This window comes from Rhinolophus ferrumequinum, chromosome 15 (assembly GCF_004115265.2).
Source record: "Rhinolophus ferrumequinum isolate MPI-CBG mRhiFer1 chromosome 15, mRhiFer1_v1.p, whole genome shotgun sequence".
NCBI classification, from domain to species: domain Eukaryota; kingdom Metazoa; phylum Chordata; class Mammalia; order Chiroptera; family Rhinolophidae; genus Rhinolophus; species Rhinolophus ferrumequinum.
The window spans coordinates 50182551-50204197 of record NC_046298.1 but is presented as its reverse complement, the minus strand read 5'-3'; the positions used below and the strand labels follow the sequence as shown (position 1 = coordinate 50204197).

At 40.9% G+C, this 21647-nt stretch overlaps 2 pseudogenes; both read right to left on the bottom strand.

Moving 5' to 3' along the window:
• Positions 1–232: 232 nt before the first annotated feature.
• Positions 233–6776, bottom strand: LOC117035453 (vomeronasal type-1 receptor 1-like; annotated as a pseudogene).
• A 3580-nt stretch (positions 6777–10356) lies between these two features.
• On the bottom strand, positions 10357–16628 carry LOC117035452 (zinc finger protein 211-like; annotated as a pseudogene).
• Positions 16629–21647: the final 5019 nt, after the last annotated feature.

Below are 21647 nucleotides of genomic sequence, written 5' to 3'. Positions count from 1 at the left end.
CATCACATAATTTTAAAAAGTCATTTTTGAGTCGTGATTTACACTATGTTCATTTGTTGGCAGTCTTAAAAGTGATCTGAAGCCAAGATTATTTTTGCTGTTATTCCATACTGAATCCCAATGTGGTGACAGATTATCTGGCATAAAACACGAGCCAACAAACACACACACAAAAGTGATTACATAAATGATATGTGGTTCTACAAGGAACTTACTATCCAGAGACCACACTTCAAAAAATTGTTTTTCTTCCCCAGAAGGCAGAGCAGAACTGAGAGACACAGGTGTCACTGCCAAGGAGCACAAAAGGGCTGAATGTGGGGAAGCCTGAAAACACCAGTGCAGAGGTTTTTATCAGCCACTGGCTTGAGTTCACAATCAGTGTTACCAAAAAAGAAAAGACAGAAGAGAGAAAATAAAAGGAGATGGATATGCTCACCAGGACCGAGATGGTGCATGTGGCTCTGGCCTGTGGGAGGGTCTGCGGGAGCCTCTGTTGCTGTAAGTGTTGTACTTGCTGATGGTGCTGAGCAGGACAAGGACCATGAAGCCACTAGACTAGGCCGTGAGGCACAAATGTATAAAATCAGTGCAGGAGAAAACGACTGCATGTAATAAGCCTACAGATTTGTCTGCAATGGGTGAATTACAATAGCCATAAGTTTTCTCCATACTCATGTTTTTGCTCTTTCTTGGTCCAGTGACTTTCAGAGCAAGGAAGATATTTAACAAGAGATGCAGGATCCAGCAGAAGAAACAGCAGAAGCCAATGCACTTTTGGGATCTAATCTTAAACTTTATCCACTTAGATGTATTAGGGTTGAGCTTAATGGCCTGGAAGCCACTGAGGAGGCAGGTGGTGCCAAGGGAAACCCCTCTGGTCACTCTTTATAAATAGAAGACAAGTTTACATCCTACATCATCCAGGAAATATTTCAACCCAAATGTTGTCATTGTCTCAGGAATTCCTTTGTTAAGAAGAACCAAGTTGTTAGCTATGACTAGCTGGATGAGAATCAAATCAGTGGGTCTCAACATTTGCAAAGTAAAGATATAAAGACAAAGAAGTGAGGAATTTCCAACTATCCCAACTCCAGTCAGAGTAAGGAAAATAATACCCAAATTTAAGTTAGTAGAAACTATTTCATCAATTTGAAGGGGGGATATTGAAGGCTGGTTTTATTTCAATCACAGGAATCTGGAGACCAAAATAGATAACTTGATTACTCTCATTACACCAAGAAAATTTCTTTGATCACATAAATTTTCAACTCAATGTGAACATTTAGACATGCCCTTCATGTGTGTAAAACAAATTCTTGCAGAATTAATCATAATAACAAATATTTGAACCAACCCACTGTCAATCAGTGGGAGACTGATTGAATGAATCATGGCACATTTTCACAATGGAGCACCAGGCAGCATGACGAGGAAAGTTCTCTCTACTGCTACACTTCCAGGACATACAATGAAATAGAAAGTGTCAGAATTGTGTGCAGTTAGCTTTATTGTCCTAATTTATACATTTATCTATGTGTATATGGTTATATTTTTAAATAGAAGAATGCATTTCAAAATTATAATAATAAGTACCTGTAGGTGATAGTGGAGACATTGTAGAGGAGAAAGTATGAAGTTAGATTACTCCCAATATATCTGGTTTGTGGCTTTGGTTTAAAATTTTTTACATATTTATTCTAATAATATATGGTAACAAAAATATTATAAAACATAACCATATAAACAAAAAATAAATAAACCTAAATGTGTGCTAAGTTTGGATTTAACCAAAAGAAAAGGAATTACTTCTATTATATTTTAAACACTATAACTAGAACATATATTCTACATCAATAAATATGTGAATAAAATAAGAGCAAATTATTACAGCTATATCACTGAGTAAAAATTGGTACTTTAATTGCGATTATATATATGTATATACAAAATATATATAATCTGTACATACCATTTTATTAAAAGAAATCAGAACTTCCTGAAGAAGTAAATTAATCCACATCTGGGGTTGAAGGTACAGAGAATGATCTCAGAACTCTTTATTGTACCAGAAAACAAAGGAGCCACTCCAAATCACTGGGGTTATGTCAACAGGACCCAACAGTTAATGGAAGGATTTCTGGTGGCAAAATGTGAGACATTTTCAGCATCAAATAGTAATTTTAACAAATTTAAAAATATATAGTTTTAAAGATATATTTTAACACTTAAAAAAATAATCTTTTTTTTTTTTTAAAGATTTTATTGGGGAAGGGGAACAGGACTTTATTGGGTAACAGGACTTTTTTCCAAGTCAAGTTGTTGTCCTTTCAGTCTTAGTTGTGGAGGGCGCAGCTCAGCTCCAGGTCCCGTTACTAGTTGCAGGGGGCGCAGCCCACCATCCCTTGCGGGAGTCGAACCGGCAACCTTGTGGTTGAGAGAATGCACTCCAACCAACTGAGCCATTCGGGAGCTCAGCGGCAGCTCAGCCGTGTTCAATCTTAGTTGCAGGGGGCGCTGCCCACCATCCCTTGTGGGACTCGAGGAATTGAACTGACAACCTTGTGGTTGAGAGCCCCACTGGCCCATGTGGGAATCGAACAGGCAGCCTTCGGAGTTAGGAGCATGGAGCTCTAACCGCCTGAGCCACCGGGCCGGCCCCAAAATATAATCTTATTTTTAAAAAATAACCTTATATTTGGTGGATCATAGAAGACCAAATCAACTCATCAAAAAAGGGAAAATAAATGGAGAGAATTAAGACATTTTTTCCATCTAAACTTTTCCTCAAGAAACTTTCTCTTCCTACCTAACTAAAGGGAACAGAAGAGACCATTACCTAAATTGAGGCAATAATCATTAATGACTATAGGACTCCATAGGGGACAGGTCTGTGAGGACTGTCACAAATAATGGGTGCAGAGGTCCAGAAGGCAATATAAGAACCTATAAATATTTGCTGGAGGGAAGATGGGGAGGTCCACAGATGAAATGAGTTTGACATAGGTTGTTCCTGTTGTAGCTGTGTGACTGGTTTATGCAGTTTGTATTACTATCCTCTTCTCTTTTGTAGATGTTTTAAAAGGTCCATATTAAAGTTGTAAAGTGTTTACTGCAGTAACTGACAAGTACTGAATTTGTTCTCTGTTTGCTACAACTTGGTTCTTTTATTCTCTACAGCCCCCCATTTTCTTATTTTGCATTACTTACCCTTTCATTTTCAGATAGGAGTCCACTGAAATCTCTTTATATTACTCTTTTTTTCTCACCATTTTCCCAAGTCAGTGCCAGCAATTTAAATGCCTTCATTATCAAAAGAGGGAAGTGAAAAAAGCAAAGCTAGCCATGAAAGTAGAGGTACACAAAGTGGAGAATGCAAGATCCAACCAAGTGGGTTGGTGTTTCACAGCTCTGACCAATTTTTTACTTGTATTATCATATCAACAAACTCAAGTTGGTTTCTGCAATATTCTCAATTTTTTAAAAACAAAGTTCTGATTGGAATAGTATCTGGGCTCCCAATCATGGGCCTCAGCCATAAATAAACATGCAGTATATTAAGAGAACACTACCTCACATACAACTATTATTTCTCCCAAAATCACTGAATTTGGGTTATTTCATCTTTCTTTTTTATTTTTGCATTACAGTGGTCAAATATTATTAGTCCTTAAAAATTGTTCAGAAAAAAGGTCACAATGCTGCACATCACCATTTTTTGTTTAGTATATTTCAGGTACAGTCAGTCCATCAATAAGATGAAATATAATCCTGGATGTATTTATGGAAATCACAAAATCATATGTTCAACATTCAGAGAAGATGTAGGTACATAATTACTAAATACTATTAATAAAATGAATTCTTATTAATACTAATAAGTATTTAGAATATATACAAATACTATCTTTAAAAAGTAGTAGTTTACATTTTTTCTCTAGAGATGGTATTGTATTTAAAAATATGATGAACAAAAAGTGCTATGAAAGATTATGCAATTCAACCATAAAATTTCAGAAATGTGGAGGAATTTCTGTATTGAAAGAAAATACACGACTTTAAAAAAAGATCTAAAGCAGAGATAAACCATGCTTCCACATGGGAAACATTCACATTGTAAATAAATCCATAAAATAAATAAAAGTGTGATTAAACAATGTAACTTATAATCAAATAATAATATTTACAAGTTTCTTGTGCTAGTGAAAAAGAAGAGAAATGAAATTGAGTTCAATTGGAAAATTAATTCTATTAGTTATTGAAAAAAGGCAATTAACAGCTTGGTTTTAGTCAATACTCACTAAAACTGAGACTATGAAATAGACTATGAATAGAAAATCTACAAAATGTTGCAAAGTATTTGATATGTAGGTAGGTAGGTAAATAAATATAGATATAAAATTGGATATATCTTTTTGTATATAAAATAGATAAAGATTTACATGCATGAAAAATAGTAGAAATTTAGTGTGACTAAAGGACTTAAAAGTTAGTTGAAAAATAAAAGTTTGTTCAATACATATTAAAATATTTGCACACTTATTTCAAAAAATAAAGCTAAATTAATACTGCATGTCATTTAGACAAATAAAAACATTTATATACTAGCATATAAATAGAAAAGTCTAAACTAACAAATAAACTACATAGGAGTGCATATACTTTTTGAAAACATGACCTGTAATAAGTATTTAGTAAGCAATACAGAAAACAGACATTGAAATATGTGAAAATGTATAATTTATATAAGATGAAAGACATGAAAAAATAAAATATAAAGGTGAAGCAGAATAGAAAAATTTTACATAAGGACAATGGAAAGGGGAGGCAATTAATTATATTCTAAGTGCCCATCTTAATCAATGAGATAAGTAATCACATATTTCCTAACATTTAAAGTTATATAAGTAAGCATTTTTGAAGAGAAAAACAACAAATATAAAGTACGTTTTTTCCTTAAAAATTATCAGGCAAATACATAATAAATCTAAGAGAGACACCATTTATATGTAAAAATACACTCATTTGCCAAGTATTTAATTCAGGGTCACATCTTCGCTTTGAATAATACATCTTATTGGAATCTTACATGACTTCATCTAGACAAATCTAAAATGAATTAACTATGGCTTCTCAATTTAAAAATGGTATAAGAGTAGGTAGGATCTTTCTAGATTTATAAAATACTATTATTAGGTAAAAATGTTCAGGTTTATTATCCACATTTAATAGATAGCAATTTTTATAACCACTTAAATGTTAGAGGTTTTCCAGAGAATTAAATTAGGATTCATCAACTACCTTCATTTTTGTAACAATATTTTACTTGCTTACATGAATAAGCAGTAAGTTATAATAAACTGAGTATTGGCATTAAAATGTGGAAACACTAAATTTTGGTAAAGTACAGATTAAGAAAAGTAAATGCTAATGAATCAAAATATTTCTAGGAGGATATACAATAATCGATAACAGATCATAAGCCCAGTGTCATGTGAGTTCAGGGAAATGGGAGACTGAATGAGAAAAGAACTTTTATTTTACATATATGCATATACCTGTGTTCAAATACATCTTAGGAAAAAGGTAGAGGGTTTATAATGTCAGTTGAAAAATTTAGGAAATCACTGGTAAAATAAAAAAAAAATTGATTAACAAATTCAAATAAGAGAATGAGATATGAGGATTGATCATGAATCATAATCATAATAAAGATAAATCATAAAAATGAATTTGAATAATAATTAGGTATGTCAGTTGAGCAGAGGTAATAAGAAGAGTTTGGTACATAATGTAGACAGAAATGTTCTGTGAATTCTGGTCCCATGTGTCCTCTAAGAAACTCAGACATTCATGTACAAATAAAGCCCCATCTCATTTCTTTGGTCAAATTGCTTTCTGTGGAGACACAATTAGAAACTATGCTGGGCACATCTTATTTCCTGGGAAAGTGACAGGCTAATCCCTACGAACAGCCCCTCTTCCTCGGATCTTGGTGTTTGGAACAGATCTAGTTATTGCTGCCTTTAAGGTTAAGTGGGGTGATGGATTTAGAAAGCACAACGGATTCAAAGCAGCTGCTAAAGTTCAGGGAATAGCAAAGGACATTTACATGTAGTTAAATGTCAGGGTTTTAATAAAGCAATGTTATCTAATTATTCCTGCTGCCTAACCCCAGAAATTTAGAGGGCTGTGACAGAGGATGCAGAAGACAGATGGCAGATAGCCCAGGGACGGGAATGTGGGTCTCTACTTCTTAGGAACCCTCAGAAAATATCTCCCTGCATATATTTGTGTCCATGTTCTCACCCCAGGAAAATAAGATTATATTTACACACAATATTTCTTAAAATGTTTTCTAAGCAATATCATACTTCTCTAAGAATCTATCTCTTTATCTAAAAGGCAGCTCTACTTACCAAATGTCATTTCCTGCTGGGACAGCAGGTGTCATGGTCACTTTTGGAGCATGTGTGCAAAGGCGGCATCTTATTCCTGAGATAAAGGTTTGGGAGTACAAGCTGATTTCATCTCCTTGCTGGGAAGTGATTATCGTATCACCTGTAAGTGTAGTGACAGTGTCTGCATGGGGAATGGAGATTATCTCTGAAAAAAAATTGTAAAATGTACAAATTACTAGAAGCTTTAGTAGTAATTAATTAATTAATTTAGATAGAAAGAGAAGCAGAAACAGCCAGGGGAAAACAAAGTGAAGTTGTCTGAAAAGTATAGGTGGAAATGACAAATAAGACAAGGGCACTAAAAGTGTGAAGTGAAAAAAGGAAGCTTAGCTCAAGGCTGGGTGTGCTTCTGGGGAAATCTGAGGAATTTGCCTCCCAAGTGTGGGTCTTTTCATTTCTGAGGACCCTGCTCAATTGTAGCCTGGAAGGCAGAGGAAAATAATGAATTGTTAAGTAAAAATTGTGAAACTTAAAAATGAACACGAAGAAAGTGAGGCAACTTTTATTCACTGCTTCAATAAATACAACTTAAGCACCTAAAATGTGACACACATTATTCTTGGTGTATGCAGTGTATGGGGGTGGGGGAAGAAAGCTAGCAAAGAACTTGGCTGTATTGAAGTTGAGAAAGACAGATATTAGACAATAGTAAAGTATACAATATGCTATATGACCAGTGCCTTGCGGGGGGAGCAGGATTTGGGGGATAAGCAGGGAATAAGAGGGTGCAATATAAAATAAGGTAGTAATGGAAAATCTTGTTGAGTGGATACTTTAGGCAAGACTTGAAACAAAAGCAAACAAGAATTAAGCCATGTGGCATTTTTGTGCATATGATCCAAACATAGGTATCAGCCAGTGTCATTTCCCAAGCAAAGCCAGGTGCCAATGCCCATGGAACTAGATGAGAGAGGCAGAGTTTAAAAGAGGAGGTCAGAGAGAAACATGGGCTAAAGACCTGTGAAGCTCTTCAGGGTCTAGTAACAGTTTTGAACATTCTCAAAGTAAAATGAGGAACCTTTACAGGGTTTGATTAAAGATGGACATTACCAGATTCATACTTGGGAAAGGTCATGTTGGCTGGAGATTTGAGAATATACTACAAAAGAATAAGCCTGGGATAAAGATCAGTTAGATAAACAATTCAGAAATCCAGGCAGTGGAAGGTGACTCTAATCAGGCTGGGGGCAGGCATGGTGATGGAAAGTGGTCAGATTCATGATAAATTTTGAAACTGGACCCCAATGAGATTTCTGGCAAAACTGGCTCTGTGGTATAAGAAAAAGAATGATTCCTCAATTTTATTATGTTTTATTTTTTAAATTAAAGTTTATTGAAGTGAAACTGTTTGTAAAGTTACATAGATTTCAGATGTACAACTCTGTAATACATCATCTGTATATCACATTGTGCGTTCACCACACAGAGTCAGTTCTCCTTCCATCACCATATGTTTGATCCCTTTTATCCTCATCTACCACCCCTCTCCCGTTCCCCTCTGGTAACCACTAAGCTATTGTCTGTGTCTATTAGTTTTTGTTTCTTCATTTGTTTGTCTTGTTCTTTTGTTGTTTTCAGTTTTATATACCACATATCAGTGAAATCATGGTTCTCGACTTTTTCTGTCTGACTTATTTCGCTTAGCATTATAATCTCAAGATCCATCTATGTTGCTGCAAATGGCACTATTTCATCTTTTCTTATGGCAGAGTAGTATTCCATTGTGTATGTATACCACAACTTCTTTATCCAATTACCTATCAAAGGACACTTTGGTTGTTTCCATGTCTTGGCCACCATAAATAAAGCTGCAATGAACATTGGAGCATATAAATCTTTACAGGTGAATGTTTTCAGATTTTTGGGGTAGATACTCAAGAGAGGGATTGCTGGGTCATATGGTAATTCTATCTTTAATTTTTTGAGGAATCCCCACACTGTGTTCCATAGTGGCTGCACCAATCTGCATTCCCACCAACAGTGTATGAGGGTTCCTTTTTCTCCACTGCCTCTCCAACACTTGTTACTGACATACCCATTAGGTATGTCAGTTGAGCAGAGGTAATAAGAAGAGTTTGGTACATAATGTAGACACAAATGTTCTGTGAATTCTGGTCCCATGTGTCCTCTAAGAAACTCAGACTTTCATGTACAAATAAAGCCCCATCTCATTTCTTTGGTCAAATTGCTTTCTGTGGAGACACAATTAGAAACTACACTGGGCACAACTTATCTTTAAAAGGGATTATCCATCATGAATTTGTATCAACTGGACAGTTAACCAAGTTTACTATTTGGAAGCGCTGAAAAGGCTGCGTGAAAAAGTTAGATGAACACGACCTGAACTTTTTGCCAATTCATGGCTCTCGCATCATGACAATGCACCAACTCACATGGCACTGTCTGTGAGGGAATTTTTAACCAGTAAACTAACTGTATTGGAACACCCTCCCTACTCAGCTGATCTGGCCCCCAATGACTTCTTTCTTTACCTGAAGATAAAAGGAAATATTGAAAGGAAGACATTTTGATGACATTCAGGACATCTAGGGTAATATGATGACAGCTCTGATGGCCGAAAAGGAGTTCTAAAATTGCTGTGAAAGGTGGACTAGGCACTGGTGTTGGTGCATAGCTTCCCAAGGGGAGTACTTCGAGACCGTAGTGATATTCAGCAATGAGGTATGTAGCACTTTTTCTAGGATGAGTTCACGAACTTAATAGTCAGACTTCATAGACGCAAGTAATCCTGGGGGAACTTTGCAAATTAACAAATAGATTTGGCATTCTTGAGATTTTAATGGATGTATTAAGTTAGGGACACCAAGTTGGACAGGTAAGTAACAGAAGAGGGCAAGGGGCTGCTGGAGTGGAGGACAGCAGGAAGATTTAGGTAAAGTCCTTGAATAGGATTTGGGAAGTTTTTATATGATACATAAGTAATGACAGCCCTTTGAGTAGATGGAACGAACTATTTATAATAAGAACAATCCCAGCTAGAAGAGAGCTCCTAGATGACGTGATAGTCCCCCAAATAAGTGATGTGAGTTTTGAAGGTGGTGGCAGTAAGTAAGCAAAATATGGAGTCTTTTTAGCCAACAGGAACAGTGGAATGTTAAAGCAGTGATTGCGGAGCCCAGGGAGTCACGTGGCTCTCTAGAGAGCGTTTGTGACCTGATGATAGATCCAGCCTTCCCTCTATCTGCAGCCAGCTTATGTTCTATGCTATAGTGCTTGACATGGGCAACTGGGTCCAGGGTTATTGGGGTAGGGTGCAGGTACATTTCCCTAATTGTTGGGATCTAGTGGTTGTGATATAAATAAAGTTCCCATTAGAACCGTAAATAGGAATCATGTATTACACTACAGCCAGGGAGATGTCGTAAGTCCATCTAGAAATTGAAATTGGGTTAGTGTACAAAGAAAAAAATAAGACTTCAAGAAACCCTTAGCATTATGGATGTCAGATCAAAGATTGCAGACTTGGGGTTAAAAAAAAAAAGTCTTAACATTTTTTGAAAAAACTTTGAACTGTAGCTCAGCTTTGCAACATGTATTCTTAAAACAAAAGAGAACTGGTGAGGCTCTTTGTAAGAGATGGTGACTGAGCAAATGGAACAGGGAGACTGCAGCAAAGGTTCTCTGGGCTGATAAAAGCATAAATGGACATTATGCAATGAGGAAGTCACCATCAATGGTCTCAATAAAATTGCCACGCAGAGACCATATTAAAGTTTTACTCTAAGTTTAATGGTGATTGTTGACATGAGGAATTTTTAAAATTGGTTGTAATACTCAGGTTATCTCACAACAATTTCAGAGCCAGATAAAGATTAAGCACTTTGTATTTTCTTAACTCATTTTAGATAACGAGGCTTTAATAATCTCATGTTGCATAATTCAAGTGCTGCTGATTTCTCTCTTTATAACTGAAATTACGGTGTCCTAGATATTGCACTTCCAAAAGCATTGTGGATTGTCACAACTGTACCCTCCTCAGCATCTTTGGGCCTACAAAAAATCCTGGCATCCAGGCCACAAATGCCTGTAGTCTTTCCTGCGAGGCCTTCAGTGTGTGACTTTTTCTGAAGCCATGTATGTCACTCCAAAACCAATTCTCCAATACCAACTGGGTGTTCCACAATTCAATTCTGACACTATTTGGAGTTATCACAGATCGCTCAGGTTAAGGACTCAGTCACACAATACTGCCTCCACTTAAGATGCCAGCCACAATGGGGTCCCTCGGCTACCGACACTTCTGCCAGGCCAACTACAAATTTGAAATTCCCACGAGCACTCCTCAGGTTTGCTAGAATGATTCACAGAACTCAAGAAAATCTACACTTACTTTTACAGTTTATTATAAAGAACACAAGTCCAACAACCAGATGAAGAGGCACATAGGGTAAGCTCTGGAAGAACCCCAAGCACAAGAGCCTCTAGCCCAGTGGAGTCAAGGTGTACCCCCCTTCTAATTGGATGTGTTTAGCAACCCAGCTGCTCTCCAAACCCTAGACTGTTTTTAACCAAGATATCACTAAAAAGGCATGGTTGACTACAACATTGCCCATTGGTGACTGAACTCAATCTCCAGCTCCTTTCCATCCTCAGATGTCAGGGGTGGGGCTTAAAGTTCTAACTTTCTAATCTGCCCACCAACCCCCTTCCTGAGGCTCTTCATTGGCCTTCACCTTGAGTCATTTCATACATATCATACAAAGATGCTCTCGTACTCATGAAATTCCAAGGATTTTAGAAGCTCTGTGCCAGGAACTGAGGACAAACACCAAATGTTTTTTATTTTAGCACAACAGGAATGAAGATTAGGCAAAAACTGTAGTGAGAGGTATTCTCTAACATCATACTGTCCTTACGGAGGCCCTCATGAAGCTGTCCACCCCCTCACACTGGCAGAGCCCAATTCTGTTTTCAACCCACCCACACAGTGAATATAACTCTTAAGATTAAAGGTGACTTAAACAATTAAGATTTATTATTGCACAATCCAGGACAATGTGAAGCAGATAGTTTCCCGGTTGGTCTCAAAGGCTAGAAAATCCATCAAAAATATCACATAAGACCAATAATGCCATAAAAAAGGTAAAACTTTACAAGCTACAAACAGTTCTCAGACTGGGCCCTTTCTTTGGGCCAAAAGTGGGTCAGGTCCGTGCCATAACTAGTCAGAGAGAAGGGAATGGGAACCGCCACAAGCTCAGACTGATTTCCTTTAGAGAATAGGAGGGAACACAAACATCTGTCTTCTCTGAGCATCTTGTTGTTTGACTGATACATGCCACGAGGACCTGCTAGGTGGTAGAGGGTAGATGACTTCTGCCACAGAACCTAGCACAATTTTGGCAAGGGTCCTGAGCAGACTGGAATATGAAGTGCAGCTCCTGCAAATTTCTCACATATCTGGAACTCATGGCAGATGGCCCCTTGCAGAGGCTCTCTAGTCCTGTCACAATGAACAGAGACAGCACATTCCCTGAAGGTTTAAAGCCACAGAAGCAAGTTCCCTGAAGGTTTAAAGCCATTCTTTACCTTATCTGGAATTCTCATATTGAATGAGCTTAGATCTTTGGCTAAAGGTTTTTCCATATTTGCTGACTTCATAAAACTTAGCTGGATTGTGAAAATTTTGGTGTTGATTCAGAGCAGACTGTTAACTGAAGCCTTTCTCATGGTGGCTCTTGAAGCCTTTATCAGAGTGTGGAGTTCATGATGTTGAATGAGACTGTAGTTTTGGCTGAAGGATTTTCCACATTCACAGCACTCAAAAGGCCTTTCCCCAGTGTGAACTCTCTGATGCAGAATGAGGCTAAAGCTTTGGCTAAAGAATTTCCCACATTTGCTGTACTCATAAGGCATTGCTCCTGTGTGAACTCTCCGGTGTTGAATGAGGCTGGAGATTTGTCTAAAAGATTTCTGACACTCACTGCATTCAAAAGGCCTTTCTCCAGTGTGAACTCTTCGGTGCTGAATGAGTATGGAGCTTTGGCTAAAAGATTACCCACATTCTCCACACTCATAAGGCCTTGCTCCAGTGTGAATTCTCTGGTGTTGAATGAGGCTGGAGCTTTGTCTAAAGAATTTCCCACATTTAGCACACTCATAGGCCTTGCCCCAGTGTGGATTCTCTGGTGACAAACAAGTATGGATTTGCATCCAAAAGCTTTCCCACATTCACTGTACTCATAAGGCCTTTCTCCAGTGTGAATACGTTGGTGTTGAACAAGTTTATATTTAAACCTGAAGGCCTTCCCAGATTCACTGCACTCAAAAGGCCTCTAGTGTGGATTGTCTTGTGCTGAACAAATGTATGTAGCTGAAGGTTTTCCCACATTCATTGCACTCATACAGTCCTTCTCCAGTGTGGATTTTTTGGTACTGAACAAGTGTACATTTGCGGCAGAAAGCTTTCCCACATTCATGACACATGTAAGGACTTTTTCCACTGTGAATGGCCTCCTCACACTCAGTACTGCTGTGTACACTCAGTGCAGTTTTGGGAGTGGCCTGGTCCTGGAGAAGACCCACACTGGCCAAGAAGTCCTTTCCAACCTCCCCGCAGGTGAAAGGCTTCCCTGATGAATGGCTTCTGTAGCTCTTCACAAAGGAGGCCCTGTCCATGTCCTTGCTGTAGGGTTGCCTTCCACTGTGCTGGTTCTAATGTTGGTGAAGATTTGCAGTGAAACATAATTGTTTCCCACATGTCACACAGGTGTTCAATTTCTGCCCAGTATGTGTTCCTTGATAGTCAGTCAGATACAAAATATCTTCCATGATGGGAACACACACCTCACAGTGATGAGCCTTCTGGACTGATGGATCTGGCTTTGGAGTCCTGATCTGTGGCACTCTTTCCAGAGAAACACTCTGTCCAAAAGGTGCCTTCTCATTCTCTATGCTACACAAACAACCTGAAAACAGAGAAATGCTAGTGAAGTACATGTTGTCTTTAGGGACAGGTGGCAGTCACATCACAAATATGTGTCTGACATACCAAAGAATGAATACACATGCGGTTGTTTTCAGGATGAGGGAGTTGGGGTTAGGATGAGGAAGGGGCTGCCTTGCAGTACTGGGATTCTAAAAGGTCACAGAAGGAAGGCCTCACAAGGCGAAAGACATAATGATGGGATGCAGCACAGGGAAGAATGGGGGCAAAGTTTCCAACTCACTCCTCCAAGAATAACCTTTAGCAGGGCCTTAGCTGCTGCTACATGTGAGTGTCATTCAGAAGTTTTTGTCCAGGAACAGAAAAATCTGATTGTAAATGAGTAGCTGGTATTTGAGGACTATTAAGGATATATGCACACCACCAGTTATAAATGTACCCCACGTTAGAAAACGTTGCACTGGCAACAGTGGAGAGGAATGGGTAACAGGTGAAGGCAGGAAAGTTGGGAGCAGCCAGAGGCTGAAAGTCATTAAAACTGACAAGCTGGCCAAGGATGAAGAATGGGGAAGAAAAAGTAGAAATGAGACATGGCCATCTGCAATAGAATTAAAACACTAGTTTGAACAAGTTCCTTGTATAATGTGAACACAGCCTGAGGTCATGTCCTCCCTCAACTGCCATTCAGCAGGGCCAAGCCCCCTCTGGCCCATCCTGCCATGGAAGGAGTGATATCGATTCTGTGAAGCACCCAGGACTCTCCCCTCTGACCCAAGTTGAGAAACTACATGGAACTTGTATAATGCAAGCCCTACAGGAAAAACAGGACAGGTAAGTGGCCAGTACCAGCCAGAGCAGCTTATCACATGACAGACCACACAAAAGAAAACTAAATGTTACAAAAAGAACCTCAGACGAGGGTCTCACAAGAATAGCTAATGGTACATGTAAATAGAGCTCATGTCAGTGATGGCAATTCCAGACACAGGAAGAAATGTCAGTTAGAAGAACGGAGCAAAACCTGGGGTATGTAGGTACCATGGGTCTAGAAAGACACCCAGCCAGGGTGGGGACAAGCAAGGTGGGATCCATTTGGCTGACTGCAAGACTATTTACCCAGAATCCTCCCCTAGTAGGCTTTGAGGTAGAAGCACTGGGGTTGCAGGGGAGAGGAGGGCAATGCAAACAACTTAGCCCTAGCAAGGATAGCACCTACCCAGGGAAATAGGAAAGGAAACAGTGTCTATGGTCTAGATGTAAGAAGGATAGAGCAGCACCTAGGAAAAACATAAAGCAAAGCCTAATCCAGGTCACTGGGGAGGCAGTGAGTCTTACCCAGTGAGGATATAAGTGCAAAGTTCTCCAGCATCACATCACAGGTGCCTCTGAGTCTCATCAAGGAGCCCCATTCCTCCCGAGAGAAGTACACAGCAACATCCTCAAAAGTCACATTGCCCTGTAATAATGGAGACAGATGAAACCACAGTCTCTCTTCTGAGAACCCACAATTCATCCCCTCCACATGTCCCCCATTCCTATCTTCCTTTCAAGCTCCCCACCTCAGAGGAGATACCAGGACTGGATGTGGTTGGTGCTGCCCTCTCCTCATGGTTCTGTTAATGTGCTCACTCCTCAGCAACCACAGGAAGGTAGGCAGACGGACATTATCTAAGGTCAGGGATGGGACTGCAGGGCCTCAACCCTTCCTACTAGGCAATTTCCTTGGGGTCTTCCACATCATGCCTCACAACACAATACAACCTGGGGTCACCTGTCACCCTTAACTATCCAGTACCAGGGCCCAGGAGCCATCAGGTCACATTCCCTCCCTTTACATGCACCTCTCTTACATCTTCGGACTCCACAAGTCCATCCCCACAGTCACCACCAACTCTGTACCCCACACCATGTTATCTCCCTAGACTCACCCAGGTACTTGGCACATGGCATCCAAAGAGAGCTTGGCAAATCCAAACAGGATCCAGTACTACCCAAAACCTCCAATGGATCCCAACCAGGGGTGGCCTTCGATGCTGCTGTGAAAGCCTCTCTGCCGGTCTCTACTCTTTGCTTCAACATTAGTCACACAGAACCATATGTGAATTTCAGATACCCATGGCTTTCTTCCACTTTTGTGCTGCACTTGTCCCCTCACTGCCACAACCCTCCTCTCCACCTAACTCTTATTAAAAGCCCAGCCACACTGCTACCTACACGACGCATAGTGATTCTCAAAAATGACCGCATTTGCCATGACCTTATCCACCAGCAAGACTGAAACACCACATTCCACCAAACTCACCACAAAATTCTAGTAAATCCATCTTATTTCTCCCCCCCACTTCTTCCGCCTCCCCCCGCCCCATTCGTGTTCAAGCCATTGTTACTCAATTTAGTTGTGTAAGACACAGCTCCCTTGCCCATGCTGGTATTATGAGCCTTGCGCTGCCCCCAGCTGAGGCAGTCGGTTGTTGGTTGTCAGTTGGCCATTCACAGTAGCTCACGGCAGCTCCAGCCACTTACTATGGCTGTGAGCCACTCATGGCAGCACACAGCAGCCCACGGCAGTTCACGCCAACCTCTGGCTGCTCATGGCATCCCAGCTCCAGGGAGAGCCATTGTTCACAATCTTAGCTGTAGAGGGTACAGCTCACTGGCCCATGTGGGAATTGAACCAGCTACCTCAGCATTAGGAGCATGGTACTCCAACCACCTGAGCCACCGGGCAGCTCCCATCCATCTTATTTCAATCAGTCCCATGTCTCTGCATTTGTCTCATGTTTACTCTTCCCTGTTCCTGGGTTAACCTTCTATACCTCCTTCTATTGGTGGCCAGAATAGGAACTCCTCCATACAACCCTCAGCCAGGACTCAGAAGGAGTCTAGGGGATTTCTCCCAGGTCCCTAAACCCAAGGGCTAGGAGAATGGCAGAAGAGCCCCAGGGCACTACAATCCTAAAGTTCACATGGGTGGAGTCAGAATCAGTGAGGGCCTGGAACACCCTCCACTTCCCTGTACAGGTTCCATAAGTGCTTCTTCAGGCACAGGCACCTGTGGGCAGAACCAAGCCATAGAGGCTGGAGACTATTCAATGGACCTCCCCTGTATCTCTGTCCTGTAGGACAAGTGACTTTGTGTTGAATGACTAAACTGTGCTTCAGTCCTCAGTGCTGCCTCTTACCAGCTCTATGACTTTGGACAGGACTGAATCTCTCTGTGCCTCCCTGTCCTCATCACCACATTCCAATCTGTTACACATCTCAGTAGCTCTTGGGAAATATTTAAACCCCTAAGTCAGACTGTTCCTTTTCTCTTCTTGGTTATCAATAGCTCCCAGGATCCTCAGAATGGAGGCACAACCCCTCAGCCTGACAGTCCTGGCATGACTCCGCCTCACTCTCTGTTCCACGCAGACACAAGACAGATCCCAGGTTCCCACATCTTCCCGGCTCAGTCGCCCCTCCCCCTCTGCCTGTAACTCTCCCCCACACCCTTCACACCGGATTATCACCCACGAGTGCCTCACTGTCCTAGACGCCGGGCCCTGGATTGCAGAACCAGAGCAGGGGCCCCGCACCCGGAGCCTTAGAGTGCGGGTGGGGCGAGAGCGGTGATGGCCCAGGGGATCCGCATCCACTTGAGCCGGGCCCCTCTGCGCGGCTGCCGCCGTCAGACTCTGTGGCGATAGCCGGGATGGAGCGGCGGCAGAGGAGGGGGCCCCGGTCCCTGTCCCCGCCCTTGCGCGAATCATCCGGGGGGAGTCTCCGAGCCTCAGACCTATCTGCGGTGGGGACGACAACTCCTTCACGCCTTCCGGGTCCAGCACCTCCATCCCACCCAGCTCTCAGGAGCTAGAACAAACTCTACAGCCACCAAAGTAGCCGCCCCCGAGGAGGATGCCGGAAGTCCCGCCCAGACGCGATGCGCACGTATGGAGGAGCCCTTATCCCGGGCCATCATTGGCTCAACTCTACTGTCTCTCGGCGCAGAATCTTCTGGGGAATGTAGTTCCTAGCGCTCTAGAGGCCAGCTCAAAGGGTATCCCCACCAGGACCAGCCCAAAGGCCTAAAGGCTCCTCTGAGGGGCCTAATAAGGTTGGAGGGGAGGGCTGTGATACTGCTTAAAGGGGGCTGCACGGCAGATTTATGGGAAGTGTTGTCTGCATGTAATTACCAGAAGTTTTTAATAGCATTATTTCAGACCCCATGAAGCTCAGCACGCTCCCAGAGACTAAAAATAATATTTTAGATGCTTCCAGAGGCTACCGATACAAATGGACATGTCAGTCCATACAGTCATTCAGACAAAAATATGTAAATTCTTTGCTGGAAACTAATAAACATCATCTTACTGTTCTTCACATGCATGTAACCTGAAGTGCTAGAGTCAGTTTTGTGAGTTTCTCTATGTTGGGTCAAGAACAAGAGAAAAAGACTCTAGATAGGGCCATGACAGGAAGATAGAAGAGAGATTTTGGGCTGCCAGGAGGCAGGTGAACAAGGGTGAAGCTTTGACTCTAGTTCGAACTGAAAACATCTCTCCTGCCTGTTTATTCAGTGATGTGTCCTATCCACTGAGGAACACTGCTTATCCATATAACATTTCTTTCTACATACAAGTATTCAAATGTATATTCAATTCCTTCCAGGAATCTGACATGTATGTCAAACGGAGAGTAACTTAAATGCTAATTTAATATGGGACAGAGGCTAGAGTGTTCACAATCACATCACATGTGCAATGGAGGCATCTGAACCCCATGATGTCATCGCCTTGCTGGGAAATGATCATTTCTCCTATTTTTAAAGGGATAGTACTGATGGGGAATTCAGATTATCTGAGAAAGACAATTGTGAAATGGAAGTTGCAGAAACATTGCAGAAAGTTATTCATAATGTTTATGTAGTTCTTTAAAGATAGTGTTGGAAAGCTCTGGGGAAACATCAGTGAAGGGTTAAAATTTTAAGACCTCAATGAAATTTGAGAATTCACTAGAGTCTGAGAAGAGCTAGAATCTAATTGAGCACATAACTACGCTGGAACCTTGATTACTCTGAGGATATTGTCTCCAAAATGTGATTTTTTTTTTCCATTCAACACATTGAGCAATATCAGCTTGAAGAAAGAGTTAAAGAGTATACGTAAAGTGAGAGTCTGAGGTATCTTGTTTATTCACTTCTCTAACAAATGTTATAGATCACATAAAAAACCATATAGAACATTTCTTACAACAAGAGTTACGGAAAATACTTAATAAGCAATGCAAAAAATAGGAATTAAAATAATTTAACCAAATTAGAGTATTTAAAAATGTACAATTTATGTAAGATGAAAGACATCAAACAATTAAAAAATAAAAAGGTGAACTGACTCCATGAAAGGCTTGTGAATCCCTGTGAATCCTAGATGAACATGCCCTTCAAGGACTGCAATCATTCATGGACAAATAAAGTCCCATCTCATTTCTTTGATCAAAGTAGTTACTGTGGAGCGTCAGTTAGGGACTAAGTTGGGTACATCTTTCATTAAGGGACAGTAATAGGAAAGTCCCCACCCCATAGTTTCTTTAGCTGGAATTTAAGAATTAGAACACTAAATTATCACTGATCAAAAGCTGAGAGGATGTGATAGCTTTAAAAATTCCAGCAAATCCAACAGACCCAAAACAGGTGCTAATTTCAGGATCTAACAAAGCATTTTTACATCTGGTTACAGAGTCACATTTGGACCTTAACCTAGCTACAATTCTTGGTCATTCCTGATCTCCAACTCTTGCAAGCTTTTAATCACTTTTGTATTTAACACTTAAATTTCTCTAAGCAGGAGATGAAGTTTAACCTTCCTTGCATTGGCCACAGAAATTTACTACAGATGTAATATTATGGAGTCCATAAAGGTAACCCTATACCCACAAACAAAAGAGAGAGAAGATGGACGTTTTCAGTCTCACCTTTATCACTGACTTTTTATAGAGACATAACTGTTATAGACACTCAAAGCACAACATAGTCCCTAAGATTAAAAAACAAAACAAAAACAAATAAACAAAAAAACCCAAACTCACACACACTGCATGGTAAAATTTTTAAAACTTCATATTTTCCTGATGCTTCAACATCCCCACAAACAGGCTCTGAGCACCAGGTAACCAAATGCACCAGTGTGATAAGGCTGGCCCCTGCCACAAGTTCCCCTTCTTGACCTCCCCGTGACTGTCTCTCTGTGTCTGTCTCTCTCTCAGGGTTCCCTGGGCGCTCCTCTCATCTGGCCCCTGAGTCTTCCTCTGGTCTTCCTCCTCTAGGACCTGTGAGAGAATAAATTCTTTAATCTCATATGCCTCTATAAGGGTAATTTCTGGGGTCCTGTTGGAGAGATCCTTAAAGACCCCATAAGGGGGATTTATTCCCCCATTTACAACACCATTGGTGACAAAGGTGGAATTATTCTGAACCTTGGGCAAAGTCCTTGGGAGACGCCCTTGTGTGCGCATGGTGACTAATGGGCTCCACATCCTGGGGAAGCTCCGGGTCCTGGGTTTTGTTGGCGATCCTTGCTCTGCTCTGCGCTGCTTTGTGTTGCGCCCTCCTTCCGGGGGTTGCCAAGATTTCCACACTCAAGTTCTGATCCTGTCCAAACCCAATAACGCACCCAGGATGCGGTTGACCAGCCGTGATCCTGCAAGAGGGGCGATCATCCTCTCTTTACATCCCCAGGTCCCAGTCCCCAGACATGAGAACCCATACTTCTCCGCGCGTCTCTGCTGATGGCGCTTTTGGGAGGACCTCTGCGGATAGAAGCCGAGTTCCCCGCTCTGTGCTTGTCCCGTGTGCCTCGCCGCGCGTTGGCCGAGTGACGCGCGTCTCCGAATAACGCCTGGGACAAGGATAACTCGCCCACCTCCCCAAGGGGGCAGGCGGCCCACTCCGGACAATCATCCAGGTCCCCTCCTAAGGATCCAGCTGCCCGAAGCCCCTTTCCCCCAACATCCCTCCTGCCGTCGCCTCCGAGGCCGACGGAAACACCCTGGAGAGGAGCGCACCGTGCACAACAGGCCGACGGGACCACCGGGAGGGGTCAGGTGGTCATCCACGATAGGGGGAAAAGATAAGCCACCTAGAGATAAAGGCCATTTTAATAGATTTTGCTAATAGAAAAAATAAAGTAATAAATGAATTCATTAAATGGTGAAAAAGGACTGATTATCCTGCAGTTGGGACCAGGGCTCTTCCTCCTTCCCCTTTTATACTTATCAGCCAGACACAGAAGCTAAGAATGCAACCACAGCTTCTGGCCACTAAAAGCCTTGAAAAAAAAGGGAAAAGGGGAACTTTACACCTTATGTACTAAGCAAATGTCCAGTCTACAAACAATGCTAGCTCTAAATTACTTATTGATTTAAAAACAAACCCCTCGATAGAGGGGGGAGAAAAATAAAAGGTAATTAAATAAACTGTGTGTATATATGTGTGTGCATGTATTATAACTAAGTTAAAACAAGTTTGCATAATTTGACCTAATTGGAAATCCAAAATTTACATATGAAAGAATTTCTATAACAAAAAAAGATAAAAAGGACATTGGCTTTGGTGCCTATACAACCTAGGTTCTAAAATAAAGTTAACATCTGCTAAAACTGCACCAATTGACAAAACTTTAGGGACTTAATACTGGGACCCAAATTATAGTTTTAACTGGGAATCCCATTCAATTTAAATATTGTATGCTTATAAACTAAAGTAACTAAATAAAAAAAAGAAAATAATGGTTATTCCTCACTGTAAATGTAGCCTTGCCTAAATTTTCCATAGTCATGGTACCCATTGCCGTAAATATTCTGTGTGGGCTATAGAAGCTCTACCACAATGATAATGAAAAATGAAGTAAGCTTTGGATACTTAATAAATGGGACTCCATGAACAGCCATTAAAATAGTGAATATGGCCTAAATCATTAATCCAGGCCCTTCAGAGTTAAAATTTATAGAAAGCCTAGTCAATACAGGGGTGATTGTCCCCACTGCTTCTCCATTTACAGCCCAATTTTGTTTGTTCTTAAATCTGGAAGAAAAGGGCACCTCTTGATGGGTTTCTAAAGCTTTAATGCTGTGGTTCCCTCCATCAGGCCCCATACCCAATACCCAATATTATGAAAATCATCCATTCTATTCAATCAACAGCTGGTAAATATTTTGCTCTTACAGGTTTGGCTAACATGTCTGTTTAGTTCCTATTTCAACAATCTCTCGACTGCAGTTTGCTTCCACCTCCAAAGGGACAC